This window comes from Lolium perenne, chromosome 5, assembly GCF_019359855.2.
Source record: "Lolium perenne isolate Kyuss_39 chromosome 5, Kyuss_2.0, whole genome shotgun sequence".
Classification (NCBI taxonomy): Eukaryota; Viridiplantae; Streptophyta; class Magnoliopsida; order Poales; family Poaceae; genus Lolium; species Lolium perenne.
Window position 1 is genome coordinate 41,581,263 of NC_067248.2, and position 11,743 is coordinate 41,593,005.

Sequence of the window (11,743 nt, forward strand, 5' to 3'; positions counted from 1 at the left end):
AATGGCCAGAGTATGAAGATGAACAAGGAGATGACCAGCAGGATGCCTACGACAACTAGGAGTTTTCCGACGTCAAGCGTTGGCCTGTGGACTAGAGAGTCCTTGTATCTTACGCTTCCGCTATGAACTTGTGTTTTGTTCGTTGATCAATAGATCAACTGTTTGTGTAATATGGATGATGTGATTCCAAATTGTAAGACAATATGGTTTGTAATGAATGATGACTGTGATACTTAACTATTATGCCTCGCAACAACAATATTCCTGGGATTGCGATGTATGACATAATAGGCATCCGGACTTAAAAATTCGGGTGTTGACACCGAATCTCATCACGAGGCTGCAAACAAATTTAAGTGCCGTAGCACCATCGGCTTTTCTCACTGGCTTTGCCTCAATCCACTTACTGAACTTGTCAATAGCGACCAAGAGGTATTCAAAACTGCCAGGAGATGATTTCTTTAATTTTCCGACCATATCTAGCCCCCAGACCACGAACGGCCAAGTAATGGGGATGGTCTTCAGCTCCTGATCCGGAGCATTTGGTTGAGTAGCATAAAACTGGCAACCTCAGCAGGTTTTCACGATGTTGTCAGCATCTTCTTTAGCTGTTAACCAGTAAAATCCTAGCTAGAAAGCTTTTGCAACAAGGGATCTGGGAGCGGCGGGATGCCCGCAATCCCCTGCATGGATCTCTCTGAGGATTTCAACGGCATCTTGATTTGAGACGCATTTGAGAAATACCCCGTTTGCACTTCTTTTGTAGAGCTGTCCATCAACAATTGTGTAGGATCTTGCTCGTCATGATCTGTCGCGTGAGGACTTCATCCTCCGGCAACTTCTTTTGATCCATGAGGTAGTCCAGGAAAGGCTGTGTCCAGGCCGGAATAATAGCCATTACCTCCTTAGCCGGAGACACTGCCACATCTGGGTTTTCCGGGTTAGCGCCCTTGACTGAGGTGTCCGTAGGTGCTCCAGAAAAATTCCGGGTGGAATTGGTTTTCGACCGGATCCGATCTTGGAAAACATATCTGCCGTTGTGTTATCATCTCTCCTGGCGTACTTGACTTCATATCCGAGGAAGCTCTTGGCAATCTCGTCAACTTCGTCTCTGTAAGTCACCATAACGGAGTTTCTGGCGTTCCAGGTTCCGGCTACTTGTTGTGCCACCAGGTCAGAATCTCTGTAGCATATTATGTGCTTGATCCCAATTTCCTTAGCGATGCACAATCCGTGTAGTTGGGCCTCGTATTCCGCCATGTTGTTTGTAGCTTCGAAGTGAATCTGCAAGACGTACTGCAGTTCTTCTCCGGTTGGTGATTTCAGGGTAACTCCATTCCCCGAGCCTTGGTTCTGCTTTGATCTGTCAAAGTGCATGATCCAAGGTTCAGGTTCCGGCATAGGTTCGCCCTCCGGTGTTTCAGTCCAATCAGCGATAAAATCTACCAAAGCTTGGGATTTGATCGCGGTTCTGGCTTGGTAGTTGATATCGAAGGTAGATAATTCGATGCCCCATTTTGCTACGCGTCCTGTTGCGTCGGAATTATTGATGATGGTTGACAAGGGAGCCTTGCTCACCACTGTCATAGGATGCTCCTAGAAGTAGTGCCTCAGCTTCCAGCTACCTAGGAAAACTCCATAGACTAGCTTCTGAAAGTGAGGGTATCTTTGCTTGGATTCCGTTAGGACCTCGCTTATGTAGTATACTGGCCGCTGGACTCCGTGTTCATAGCTTTCTTCCTTTCGCTCCACCACGATAACTAAACTGACGATCTTGTTGGAGGCTGCCAGGTAGAGGAACATAGGTTCTGACTCGGCTGGTGCCGCCAAGATAGGGGGAAGAGAGTATTTCTTTCAACCCTTGAAGTGTTGCGTCTGTTGCATCGTCCCAGACAAACTTGTCTAATTTCTTCAGCAGCTTGTATAGAGGTAGTACCTTCTTGCCAAGACGGCTAACAAATCTACTAATTGCGGCGACACAACCAGTTAATCGTTGCACATCTTTGAGACAAGTTGGCCTTTTATGCACCAAATAGCCTTGATCTTTTCCGGATTAACTTCAATGCCTCTGTGAGATAAAATGAAGCCAAGGAGTTTTCCGACTGGTACGCCAAAGACGCACTTCAGCGGATTCAACATCATCTTGTACCGTCGGAGGTTCTCAAAGGTTTCCGTGAGGTCACTGATCAAGTCGGATCCTTTCCGGGTCATGACCGTGATGTGATACGTCTCAAACGTATCTATAATTTCTTATGTTCCATGCTACTTTATTGATGATACTCACATGTTTTGTACATACTTTATGTCATATTTATGCATTTTCCGGCACTAACCTATTGACAAGATGCCGAAGAGCCAGTTGCTGTTTTCTGCTGTTTTTGGTTTCAGAAATCTTACAAAGCAAATATTCTCGGAATTGGACGAAATCAACACCCAGGGTCTTATTTTTTCACGAAGCTTCCAGAAGACCGAAGGAGATACGAAGTGGGGCCATGAGGTGGCGCCACACTAAGGCGGCGCGGCTGATGTCTACTTCCGCCTCCTTTTCCTGTAGACAGTGTTGGGCCTCCAAGAGCAGAGGTTTGTAGAACAGCAGCAAGTTTTCCCTTAAGTGGATCACTGTAACATCCCAAGAGTAATACATAGATCCTTTTTACTTTTCTTGCATTGTTGTCATACCATCATGTTGCACTCATGCATATTATCACCTTTGGCTTTTATAAAAATTTCATTTGATTCTTGGGTTGCTTTGGTTTGCTTGTTGTTCTTCCTCTTCCTCTTTCTTGGTTCATCCCCTTCCTCTTGTGATGTTCCAAGAAAATCTAACAAGCCAACCTTCCACCACTTGATCTATATTTCAAATAGGTCATGCCAAAATTTTCTATTATATGGTTGATAAACCTACCCCTCTCTTCTATTTTTGCAATGCTTAATATGTGCTTGAGTTGGGATCCCTTCCTTCTCAAATGGTTGAGCCCATTAAGGTTTACCAAATATTTTGAATACCAAATATTTTGGTTTCTATTAAAATCTCTATGGCTTCCTCTATTCTTTTCTTCTTTAAATCTCAACCACCATAGTTGGTATAGAAGGTTGGGCCCTCTGATTTCAAACCCACTCTTTTAAATTTCAAACTTTCCTCTTCTCAAATTTTTAGAAAAAGATTTGGAAAAGAGAAAGAAATAAAAACAGAAAATAAATAAAAGAGAGAAAAACCTAAACTAACTCAGCCAGCAGCCCGGCCTCCTTCTCTCCCTATCTCCCTATCTCTCACGCGGCAGCCCAAGGGCTGGCCCTTTTCCATCTTACCAGAAACAGTAAACGGAGGCAACATTTTTCCTTCACGTCGCCGTCTCCTCCACCTGCTTCTGGGAAGAAAAGCGACGACGTCGCCCTCCTCCTCACGGTCACCTGCTCCTTCCGTCACATAAAAGTTGCGCCAGATCCTCCTCTCCAACCCTAGCTCGCCTCCCTTCCTTTGCGCCGCCTCCAAGCTCCTTTCTCCACCTTCTCTGTGAGATAGCCGAGAGCGCCGCCGCCATCCTCACAAGCTTGCCGCCGCCATGGACATCGCCGAGGTCACCTGAGTAGAGGAAAAGAACCGTCCGCTCCTCCTCGTTCTCCTCGACAGCCTCCCGAAGCTGGACGACGCCAGGATCTGTCAAGTTCTTCTTCACCGTCATCATCTAACCCCGGCCACCTCGTCGTCCCCGACGCCGGCGACCTTCCCCGCCGCAACCTCCTCGTCTTCGAGCACCCCAGGGTGAGCAGAAGCAGTACCCCATCCTCCTCCTCCCTGCATATTCGCTGGATAGACGGAAGAAAACGAATCGAGTAGATAAACGTCCAATCTTTTCTGTTTCACGGTGCTGTCTTTCGACGCATCTCACCGCCAGCACAGGCAACTCCAGCTTGCGTTATTCACACCGTTGGAAAGCTGAGACGAAGGACTACAACTTTCGTTTTGGAATCACTCAATTTCGTTGCCTGTAGACGACGCCACCTTCGATCAAACATCTGTCCAGAAAATCGTTTTCAGACTTCATCTGTTTTCTCTGTGTCGCGATCCCGTTTTCCGGCGAGCCTCTCCGCAGCTACAGTACTCCGTTGTCACTCAAGGTTTGTACCATTCGAATCTTGGCACCACCACCCTTCTCAACTCGTTGCAAACACCTCGAATCTCTGCTTAGTTTCCTTACGGTGAAGACTTTAATTTCCGTGCGTAAGGCTACTAACAGTGATCTGTAACTGTCTGTTTTCAGTTAGCAGCTGTCAGTTTTTCAGTTAACTTGTTCCTCTAGCTTATCTTGTATGCTAATCGTATAGTTTCAAAACCGAGACACTAGCACACTGGCACCACCTCTGTCCCTTGATCGCAGAACTGGGTTCAACTCCCGGATCTGGTAAATATTTTTGCTATTGTATCTAGCTGTTCATTCAGTAACACAGTCGTGATTCTTTTCTTCAGTCAAAATTCAGTTAGCTTGCTCCTACACCTTTTCTTTCCTGAAGCCTGTACCGTATCATATCTGAATAGTAGCACCCTGGTTCTGATCTTAGTTCACTACCGGCGCATCTCTGGTTCAAATCCCATATCCGGCAGAAATGCCAAATGTTTTTGCATGTCGTTTTGCTCTCTGCCTATTTCTTAAATGTTTTAAAATTGCACTTTCCAAAATACAAATCATACAAACTTTATATCCATTTTGATCAGAAACTTGTGAACTTTTCATATATAAAGTTAGTATCAACATTTGAACAACTAAAATTTGGTCACTTTTCAAATCTGGATTTAATTGCTAAATGTTGCATAATTCACATCTTTAATTCTATAACTCCAATTTGACAAATCCTTATATCTAATTGCATCAGCAAAGCATGAATTTTTCAAATCTGACCTTATCATGCACCATTGGCATTATCTCTGAATTGAACCAACTAAAACTTGCAACTTGAACTAGATGTCATGTGAGGGTGCTTATCATTAGATGTGGCTATTAGCACCCCACTTAATCTTGCTAACATGAAATCTTGCACAATCATCTTGCCATGTCATCATGCATCATATTGCGCATTGCATACTTGTATTGATATGTACCTTTACTTTCTATGTATGTGCTATTTGGTTCTTCCCGAGTAGGACGCCCGACGCAGAGCAGTACGAGCAGGAGTACGAGTTCCCCCTGGAGGATCGTGCCGGTGCTTCTACCTCTGATCTGACAGGCGAGCCCACCCCTTCACCTATTTTACATTTACATGCTCATTTGATCTAATGCTATCCTTACGTTGCGATTCTGTTGTGTCACGTGTCCTATCCACCTGTTACCTATATGTCCGAGATACACCTCCTCGCCCTACCTATTGTTTGTTGTTTGCCAGCTTTGCGAGTCGTAGGCGAGTTTAGGGTTTTTGTTGATATCTCGAAATGTTCGGGATATCTTGTTGGGGTGTTGACACATGTACTACCTTTTCGAAAATGAAGTGGATAACTTTTGCTACAAATAAAATTGCTAAGGGATATAATATGCAGAGGCATCTGTGAGCCCCTTTGCGAAAGCATCGGAACTTTGACTTGCTAATGTCCCCTAGGACCCGAGTTCTTGTTACCTGTTTCTAAGATTGAGCGCGCTAACCACTCGTGGGAGGTTTTATCGGGACCCCCCATCACCCATTACCATTTCTCAAGTCTGTTGAAAAGGGGGCCACAACCTTGGTTTTATTTGCCTATGCCATGTATGCCATGTTTTACTTACTGTTGCCTTCGGGTGTTTACTTACTGTTGCCTTCGGGTGTTTACTTCCTGTTGCCTTCGGGTGTTTATTTCTGTACTGTACCTTGCGGGACGTTTAGCGAAGCGTGTGGTTCGCACGCCTAGCCGCCGGCGCAAACCTCTGAGTCCGTCTCGGAGTACGGCCGAACTTCGATACGGGTAGCTTAGGCGGGTGGCCCCCCTAGGCATTCTTGCAGATCTGGGAACGGTCTTGTTGTGAGACTCCGCACTTGACTATGCGGGTTCGAGCATGCGTGTATGGTAACATTGGTGCACCCCTGCAGGGTAAATCTTATCGATAAGCCGTGTCCGCGGTTATGGACGACTTGGAGCTGTTTAACTCGATCATAGAACAACTTACACCTAATGTTGTCGCTAATAACTTGCTAATTATTTGCGTAGTAAGTTAGCCCTATTATAATGGAATGATATAAAATTGTCAACTGTGTGAGTGCCTTGTTAGTACCTCTTGGCTAAGGGGGATCGCACTGGCTGGGTTGTTGTTTGCAGAGTATAGAACTGCTAGATTATGCGCTCTCTCACCTTCTCTATTAGACGGAAGTTGTAGCGTGTCTCTATTGGTTAGTGCTTTGCTGCCGCTAAACTCCACATATAGCCGGGCGAAGTTTACACCGCCCACCAGCAAGCATAGCTGGTCTTGTCTCGCAAGTACGTGCCAACGGTACTTACCCTCGTTTTTCTTCCTCTTTTTCCGGAACACGCTTTTCGACAAACAGGTACGACAGATGATGAGCAGTACGCAGGTGGCTACTTTGTCGAGTTCACGGACGACGACTTTGTTGCGTAGCAGGATCGTTCCTAAGGCAGCAGCCTGTGGCTTGTTGGTTATGGGAACACCGCTTGATTATCTTCAGGACTCTTAGTCCCATTTGGTTCTTGTCTGTACCCAGACTATTTGGCTATCTTATGTATGATGTACTGATGGGATATGTTTCCCTATTGAGTGTCATTTGGATCTTGCTCATTAGAGCGTTGCTATATATATGAACCTTATTTCCATCTTTTGTGTCGTACATAGTCATGTTGTGATATTCAAGCTGTATTCTACCCTTGTATCCTGTGCACAGTGTGTGTATGTGTGAAGTGCACAGGAAGGTGAAGCACTCAGGCTTGGAAAGCCTATCGTGAGCCTCTGAGGTGGGTGTTGTGTGCATGGGCGTGTCGAGCTGTTGCTTGGCCTACCCATATGCTTGGGAATGCGAGGCGACCTCACGGTCCTTTGTAGTGACCTCATGCACATAAACCCCTCTTACATGCGCGCTCTGGGTTTTCCTACTCACGGGGCTTACGGACTTGGTATCGAGAGCGGGGCCACTTTAGGAGCCCCTTTGCAGCGGACGAAGTTGTGTCTAGAAACTCATATTTTAGTAGCTACATAGGAGAAATTATGCGCGAGAGTAGGAATTCTGCTTTTATTTCTTACCCCACCCACCCTCCCTCTGGTAAGGACGTGCAACGGTTTTATTCTATTCTTATCTTGTTTCATCTAGGCTTGGACGTGTTTGTGGGAAACCATAGTGCCATAGGGAAAAGTGTTTTGAAAATTTTCTGTACTATGGTTGCTTCATTATCATCCTTGATCAATCTCCACATATAATCTGTTCCTTTGCCATGTTAGTATTTTCATGCTAACATGTTCTTTCGTTGTTCCGTTGCTATCTTGGTTCATCAGTTGTTCCGACGCAACCCACCTACGTGCCTCGTCCGAAGGTTTTATTTCCCGCCCTCCCAACCCTCTTTCTGTTCCACGGAGATCTTAAGTTCAGCAAAAGATATGTTTTAGCTGTACAAGACAAATGGTTCCTTGGCTTTCTGTCAACCCTTTTTCACTACTGATTCTGTTTGATACCGGAGCGTCACATTCTTTCATCTCTCAAAGTTTCGCACATGCATGAGTTTGTTGTGTTTTCCTTGCTGTCTAATCTCGTGGTTCTCTCTCCCAGTGGACAAATGTTATCTTCGAAGATCAGTCTTGACAATCAATCAAAGTTTGAACTTTTTGTTCGAGGTTTTCCTCATTCTCTCCTCAGTTCTGGCTTTAATACCATCCTTGGCATGGATTGGTTGAAGGCCAACAAAGTTGTCATTGATTGCGCCAACCATTCAGTTTCCCTTCCTACTTCATCAGGAACCTTGACGTATACACCTTCTCAAACACCTTCCGTTCAGCTCTTTGCTTTGAATCCTAGTTCTCTTCCGGAGCTTGAGTCTATACCGGTGGTTTGCGACTTTCCTGATGTCTTTCCTGAAGAACTTCCAGGTATGCCACACAGCGACAGTGTTGAGTTCGTCATTGAACTAGAGCACAGGAACGACTCCTATCTCAAAGCGGCCATACAAAATGGGTCCAAATGAGTTGGCTGAACTTAAGAAGCAGCTTGACGAGTTGCAAAAACTTGGTTTCATTCAGCCAAGCACTTCTCCATGGGGATGTCCTACCATCTTCGTCAAGAAAAAGGATAAAACTGATCGATTGGTGGTTGATTACCGTCCTCTCAATGAGAAAACGATCAAGAATACATATCCTCTTCCTCGCATCAATGAGCTCTTTGATCAACTTGCGGGTGCAACTGTGTTCTCTAAGATGGATTTGAGAAGTGGTTATCACCAAATCAAAATCCGCAAGGAGGATGTACCCAAGACAGCCTTCAAAACTCGTTATGGTCTCTACGAATACACCGTCATGTCCTTTGGCCTCACTAATGCTCCTGCCACTTTCTCTCGGTTGATGAACTACATTTTCATGGAGTACCTCGACAAGTTTGTGGTAGTCTATCTTGATGATATCCTTGTCTACTCCAAGTCCAATGAGGAGCATGAAGAGCATCTTCGCCTCATCCTCATGAAGCTTCGTGAACACCGTCTCTATGCCAAGTTCTCCAAATGTGAATTTTGGCTTCCTCAAGTCGTCTATCTTGGTCATGTCATTTCGGGAAAAGGCATTGCTGTCAATCCTGAAACCGTCAAGGCGATCGTTGAATGGCTTCCGCCGAAGAATGTCAAGCAAGTGAGAAGTTTCCTCGGTTTGGCAAGTTACTGCCGCCGCTTTGTTGAGAATTTCTCCAAGATCGCCAAGCCTCTTACCGATCTCCTAAAGAAAGACAAGAAGTTCCTTTGGTCTCCTCAATGCCAAGAAAGCTTTGATCTCCTCAAGCAGAAGCTCACTTCCACACCTGTCCTTGTCCTCCCAGATACTTCTAAACCTTTCCAGATATTCTGTGATGCCTCTCTTCATTGACTAGGTGCTGTCCTCATGCAAGAACGTCAAGTTGTGGCGTATGCTTCTCGTCAGTTGAAAAAGCATGAACTCAACTATCCCACACATGATCTTGAGCTTGCAGCCGTGTTACATGCTTTAATAACATGGCGCCAATACTTGTTGGGCAACAAATGTGAGATCTTCACCGACCACAAGAGTCTCAAATACATCTTCACACAACCCAACTTGAACCTCCGTCAAACGAGATGGATGGAAACCATCAAGGACTTTGATCTGTCTATCAGCTACACTCCAGGCAAAGCTAATGTCATGGCTGACGCCCTTAGTCGCAAGTCCTATTGCAACAACCTCATGATTCAAGAAAGTCAACCTGCTCTTTATGAAGAATTCAGGAAATTGAATCTTGAGCTTGTTCCCCAAGGCTACCTTGCAAACTTGGTGATCACGCAAACTCTTGAAGATAAGATCCGAAAAGGACAGTTGCGAGATAATTGCAGCAAGAATATCAAAGAGAATATGCACAAGCCCAAGTACAAGTCTTTCTCTCTCGACGATCAAGGAACTCTCTTCTTCCAAGGTCGTTTTGTTGTTCCGAATGATCTAGACCTGAGAAACCTCATTCTCAAAGAAGCTCACGACACTCCTCTTTCTATCCATCCTGGCAGCACAAAGATGTATCTCGACATCAAGTCTACCTATTGGTGGACTAGGATGAAAAGGGATGTTGCTCGCTACGTCTCAGAATGTGATGTTTATCGCCGTGTCAAAGCAGAACATCAGAGACCTGCCGGTGTCCTCCAACCCCTGAAGATTCCTGAGTGGAAATGGGATAAGATTGAGATGGACTTTGTGACTGGTTTTCCAAAGTCTCGGAAAGGCAATGATGCTATCTTCGTGGTGATCGACCGTCTTTCCAAGGTTGCTCACTTCCTTCCTATCAAAGAAACAATATCTGCTAGTCAGTTGGCTGAGCTCTACACTGCAAAGATTGTTTCTCTTCATGGTGTTCCCTTGGAAATAAGCTCTGATCGCGGAAGTATCTTCACTTCCAAGTTTTGGGCAAGCTTTCAGAAAGCTATGGGAACTAATCTGCTCTTCGACATGACTTACCATCCTCAAACGAGTGGGCAAGTCGAAAGAGTCAATCAGATTCTCGAGGACATGCTCCGTGCCTGTGTTATCTCCTTCGGCATGAAATGGGAAGAATGCATTCCATTCGCTGAGTTCTCTTACAACAACAGCTATCAAGCCAGCTTGGGCATGGCACCCTTCGAAGCTCTCTATGGTCGCAAATGCAGAACACCTCTGAACTGGTCTGAAACTGGTGAAAGGCAAATCTTTGGCCCCGATGTCATCAACGAGGCTGAAGAAAAGGTGCGAATCATTCGTGATAATCTGAAGATAGCACAATCTCGGCAGAAAAGCTATTATGATAGCAAGCACCGTGATATGTTATATCAGCCTGGTGATCAAGCCTACCTTCGTGTTACTCCTATGAGGGGCACTCATCGCTTCGGTATCAAAGGCAAGCTGGCGCCAAGATACATTGGTCCTTTCAAGGTTCTAGCAAAGCGTGGTGAAGTCGCTTACCTCCTTGAACTCCCTGAGAAGCTCTCCAAAGTGCACGATGTCTTCCACGTGTCACAGCTCAAGAAGTGCTTCAAAGATCCAGGCCGTGCAGTTGATCACGAGTCCATCGACCTCCAAGAAGACCTCTCCTACAAAGAGCATCCCGTTCGGATTCTTGATGAAGCTGAACGTCGAACTCGCAACAACTCTGTCAAGTTCCTCAAGGTGCAGTGGTCGCACCATTCCGATAAAGAAGCAACTTGGGAGCGGGAGGATCAACTCCGTTCCGAGTACCCGTCCTTTTTCTCTTCCTCCTGAGAATCTCGGGACGCGATTCCTTCAAGGGGGGGCGTTTGTAACATCCCAAGAGTAATACATAGATCCTTTTTACTTTTCTTGCATTGTTGTCATACCATCATGTTGCACTCATGCATATTATCACCTTTGGCTTTTATAAAAATTTCATTTGATTCTTGGGTTGCTTTGGTTTGCTTGTTGTTCTTCCTCTTCCTCTTTCTTGGTTCATCCCCTTCCTCTTGTGATGTTCCAAGAAAATCTAACAAGCCAACCTTCCACCACTTGATCTATATTTCAAATAGGTCATGCCAAAATTTTCTATTATATGGTTGATAAACCTACCCCTCTCTTCTATTTTTGCAATGCTTAATATGTGCTTGAGTTGGGATCCCTTCCTTCTCAAATGGTTGAGCCCATTAAGGTTTACCAAATATTTTGAATACCAAATATTTTGGTTTCTATTAAAATCTCTATGGCTTCCTCTATTCTTTTCTTCTTTAAATCTCAACCACCATAGTTGGTATAGAAGGTTGGGCCCTCTGATTTCAAACCCACTCTTTTAAATTTCAAACTTTCCTCTTCTCAAATTTTTAGAAAAAGATTTGGAAAAGAGAAAGAAATAAAAACAGAAAATAAATAAAAGAGAGAAAAACCTAAACTAACTCAGCCAGCAGCCCGGCCTCCTTCTCTCCCTATCTCCCTATCTCTCACGCGGCAGCCCAAGGGCTGGCCCTTTTCCATCTTACCGAAACGATAACGGAGGCAACATTTTTCCTTCACGTCGCCGTCTCCTCCACCTGCTTCTCGGGAAGAAAAGCGGCAACGTCGCCCTCCTCCTCACGGTCACCTGCTCCTTCCGTCACATA

General features: G+C 45.1%; 1 long non-coding RNA gene across 1 annotated transcript; it reads left to right on the plus strand.

The window, feature by feature from the left end:
* Positions 1-5,145: 5,145 nt before the first annotated feature.
* Positions 5,146-6,790, plus strand: LOC139830996 (uncharacterized). The gene is made up of 2 exons (XR_011744752.1): positions 5,146-5,223; positions 6,517-6,790. It is a non-coding gene; the product is annotated as an uncharacterized lncRNA (long non-coding RNA).
* Positions 6,791-11,743: the final 4,953 nt, after the last annotated feature.